The sequence below is a fragment of the Bison bison genome, unplaced genomic scaffold, assembly GCF_000754665.1.
Source record: "Bison bison bison isolate TAMUID 2011002044 unplaced genomic scaffold, Bison_UMD1.0 scf7180017864227, whole genome shotgun sequence".
Lineage (NCBI taxonomy): Eukaryota > Metazoa > Chordata > Mammalia > Artiodactyla > Bovidae > Bison > Bison bison.
Genome location: NW_011494799.1, coordinates 3,498,340 through 3,502,987, shown reverse-complemented (window position 1 = coordinate 3,502,987; position 4,648 = coordinate 3,498,340). Strand labels below are relative to the sequence as shown.

Genomic DNA, 4,648 nt, shown 5'->3' with positions numbered 1-4,648 from the left:
GCTTTCCCGTTTTTCTATTTTTCTTCTTCCTAAGTGCCTGTAGTGCCCTTGGAAATTTTGGTTAGGATTTATTTTTGTGGTTAGTTTGGACAGAGAGGATGTCATTTATAACCATTTAAATGAAGGTAATATTGATTGTACCCAGTGTTCCCCTTCATTTGGGGGTTGACCTCTGTGTATCTTAAAAGTATTACAGATGACCTTCCTAGAGCACTTTAAGGCATTAAAAGCCCCGTTGGACGTGTTTTCATTTTTCCATCTCCTGGCAAAGAAATCAAGAGCATAACTTTTCCTTTAAGTTTTTGCTGAAATGTATGTCTGATTCTGTCTCTCTGTCTCCTCCATTGCCCGGTCCTACCCACAGACAAAAATGCACATTCACATTCCTAAAAAATGTAAGAATATATGTATCTCCTCTTGACTGCTAGATAATTAGACTCTGTGCTCCCAGTGCAAGGGCCTGGGATCAATCCTTTGTCAGGGAACTAGATCCCATGTGCTGCAAGTTAGAGTTTGCATGGTGCAGTTAGAAGATCCTGCATGGTGCGGCTAAGACCAGCGAACTCAAATAAATGAATGAATAAATACCAGATATCTAAAAACAAGCTGAACCCTGAAGGAAACAAATTCTTATCCATTCAGGAATTTTTATAAAGCCTTAGTATTTCTTTATGATAAAATAACCAAATATAATTATGAGACAAATACTACATTTCTAGGATGAATTTAATTTAAATGTAGTTATGAGGTTACCAAGCTATGATTTGGATAATCAATTTGATCAGTTATTTTTTTAAATATCTTCCATTAATGGCACATGAAATAGGTTTCAGTGTTCAGGTAATGGCTTAATTTTTCTATATTTGAGATTAGTATTCTAATTGTGTGGAAAACTGGTTATTCAACTAGGATTTTTGATTTTATTTCTAGAACCAAAGCCTGTTATTTATGCCATATGTTCGGATTTCATTGGAGGATGGGATTGTGGATATTTGAAAGCCTTATTTTTTGGGAAGCATTACCAGTTAGGATACCATTGACCATTAAATGATACCTATTTGTTTCATTACCATTAACATTTATGAAGCCCTTTTTGTAAAAATTTTGTGATTTTTTTTCTACTATTATTTGTGAATTTGAAATATGTTTCCATTAACCAAAATATAAATTGAGTTATTAAACATAATTCATAGTTCAGTATGAAGGAGGTAAGATGTTAAATTATATACTCAGGTTAATCTTATCTTCTTGCTATTTATTTACTGATGAGGAAAAAATAAGTGGGTTCCTTGGCCTTGACAGGCTAACAAACTCAAATTAGAATAAGTTGTTTTAAAAGTTGGTGCTGTTAAACTGTTTCACTGACTATACATATTTAGTGCCTACTCTATCAATCCCACGGACAGAAGAGCCTGCCAGGCTACAAACCATAGAGTCACAAAGAATCGGACACGGCTGAATCGACTTAGCACACACGCACTATCTGGGGCACCGTAGAGACTCTGTTGTAAAGAAGAGATGGTTGAGAACGTAACTCTGCCTTCAGGATTCAGCCCACTGGGACATAGCTTTGCACAGCATTAAGTGTAGCGTAAGAGGTAGACGGACATCAGGACTGCCTGTGCATCCAGGCTTCTGTGAGCCAAGATCACATGGGGGGATCCAGGGACATGTCCTGTGGGAGGCAGCCTGCAGGCTGGCCCAGAGGATAAGTAGGATTTGACAGGTAAGGCAACGTGACAAACACAGGCCTGAAGTGTGGGTGTGGGTCTGGGTGGTGGTGGTTTAGTCACTCAGTCGTGTCTGACTCTGTGACCCTGTGGACTGTTGCCTGCCAGACCTCTCTGTCCATGTGATTTCTTAGGCAAGAATACTGGAGTGGGTTGTCATTTCATTCTCCAGGGGATCTTCTTGGCCCAGGGATCAAATCCAGGTCTCCTGTATTGTAGGGGGATTCTTTACCAGCTGAGCCACCAAGGAAGCCCCAGTGTGGATGGGGGAGGCCAAAGGTGGGAAGCATTCTGCTCTGCCTGGAATGAAGGCTTGGGGAGCTTTCTGACGGGGCGTCTGTGATGTGTGTCTGTAGTGGCTGTGGGCTGTGTGGAGGGCTGGTCAGTGATGTGATGGCAAATGGATGGATTGCAGATGGGTGGTTGGTAGTGGTTATTCTTTTACCATTAATGCAAAAAAGCCTGGATGGTACAGTTTTTTTAAGAGTAAATAATTCCGGGTAATCTGATGAAACTCAGCCATTAAGCAAACAGCAGTAACAACAACAAAAACTTCTTGCTTGGGAAAGAATCTTCTGCCTGTTTTTTCCTTCCCTAAGCATAATTGACATAGACTGAGGCTGTAGGAGATCAGACCTGGGATTTCTTTGGAAGGAATGATGCTAAAGCTGAAACTCCAGTACTTTGGCCACCTCATGCAAAGAGTTGACTCATTGGAAAAGACTCTGATGCTGGGAGGGATTAGGGGCAGGAGGAGAAGGGGACGACAGAGGATGAGATGGCTGGATGGCATCACTGACTCGATGGACGTGAGTCTGGGTGAACTCTGGGAATTGGTGATGGACAGGAAGGCCTGGTGTGCTGCGATTCATGGGGTCACAAAGAGTCGGACACGACTGAGCGACTGAACTGAACTGAGGTTGTATCTTCCTTCTGTGGCCACTCATTGCCATTTGTCAGTGTGGTCAGCTGTTTGCAGAGGATGGAGAGACTGGGCTGCAGCTCATCAGACCTGCAGGATCACTTGTGGTCAGCTGCAGTACTCACCTCCTCGCCCCGGCTCCCCCTGTATCCTGTGGGCTTCTCACTACCTGAGGATCCAGTTTATCACATGGTGCGGAAGTGAGCCCCTCCCTTGCTAATGTTTTGCACTAGGCTATGTTAACTGGAGGGTGGGCGTGACTGGAGGAGTCTTGTCTAACTTGTTTTGGTTTTCTCAGGGCCCAGCTCCATGCCTGGCCCCTGGTAGGTGCTCAGTGTTGTTGTTCTTTGTTTTTTTTTAAATACAGAAATTGGTGAAGACAGTGTATGCATTCAGGTTCATAAGGCTCTTCTTGGTGTTTTCTCTTCAAGTTCTCTTCATTTTATGGTTTGAAGTCATGTCTTCTTGGGTTGATCCTTCAATATCATGTAATGTCCTTCCTTGTCTCTTATAATATTCTTTAAGTCTGTTTTGTCTGATGTGGTAATTGCTATTCCAGCTTTCTTGCAATTTCCATTTGCATGCAATATCTTTTTCCATCCCCTCACTTTCAGTCTGTACGTCTCCCTAGATCTGAAGTGGGTCTCTTGTGGACAGCAGATATATGATTCTTCTTTTTATATCCACTCAGGCAGTCTTTGTCTTTTGGTTGGAGCATTTAATCCATTTATATTTAAAGTAATTATTGGTATATATGTATATATTCCTTTTGGCATTTTATTAATTGTTTTGGGTTTGTTTTTGTAGGTCTTGTCCTTCTCTGTGTTTCCTTTCTAGAGAAGTCCCTTTAGCATTTGTTGTAAAGCTGGTTTGGTGGTGCTGATTCCCTTAATTTTTGCTTACCTGTGAAACTTTTGATTTTTCCCTCGATTTTGAATGAGGTCCTTTCTGGAGTAACTCCTAGAGTAATCTTTCTTGTTAGGTTTTTACATTTCATTACTTTAGATATATCCTGCCACTCCCTTCTGGCCTGCAGAGTTTCTGCTGAAAGATTAGCTGTTAACCTTGTGAGAATCCCCTTGTATGTTACTTATTGCTTTTCCCTTGCTGCTTTTAATGTATTTTCTTTGTATTTAATTTGTTGGTTTGATTAATATGTGTTTTGGCATGTTTCTCCTTGGGTTTTTTCCTTTATGGGACTCTGTGCTTTTTTGGACTTGATTGACTATTTTTTCCCATGTTAGGGAAGTTTTTGACTATAGTCTCTTCAAATATTTTCTGAGACTCTGACTTTTTCGTCTTCTGGAACCCCTTTAATTTGAATGTTGATGCATTTAATGTTTTCCTAGAGGTCTCCAAGACTGTCTTTAATTATTTTCATTAGCTTTTTTTTATTCTGCACTTTGCTAGTTATCTCCACCATTCTACCTTCCAGCTCATTTATCTGTTCTGCCTCATTATTCTGCTGTTGATTCCTTCCAGACTATTTTTAATTTCTGAAATTTCACTGTTCATCACTGCTTGTTTATTCTTTATTTTTTCTAGGTCCTTGTTAAATATGTTAAGTGATTCTTGCGTTCTCTCTATTCTGTCTTGAGATTTTGGATCATCGTTACTATTATAACTGAATTCTTTTACAGATAGTTTGGCTCTTTTCTCTTCATTCATTGGGTCTTGTGGGTTTTTACCTCGTTCCTTCATCTGCACAATACTTTTGTCATTTCATTTTGGCTAACTGACTGCATTTGAGGTCTCCTTTCCCCGGGCTACAGGGTCATAGTTCTTCTTGCTTTGGTCTCTGCCCTTAGCGGTAGGCTGGTCCAGTGGCTGGTGTAGGCCTCATGTTGGGAGAGTTGCTATGTAACACAGGGAGCTCAGCCGAGTGCTCTGTAATGACTTAGAAGGGTGGTATGCAGCCTCAAGAAGGAGGCAGTTATGTATAATTCTGATTGATTCACACTGTACATCAGAAACCAACACAGCATTGTAAAACAGT

The 4,648-nt window shown here is 40.7% G+C and overlaps 1 protein-coding gene across 1 annotated transcript in view; it reads left to right on the top strand.

Annotated features, from left to right (window-relative positions):
• MCTP2 (multiple C2 domains, transmembrane 2) overlaps nucleotides 1-4,648 on the top strand; it is a 265,399-nt gene that overhangs the window by 64,482 nt on the left and 196,269 nt on the right. The gene's annotated exons all lie outside the window — the stretch shown is intronic.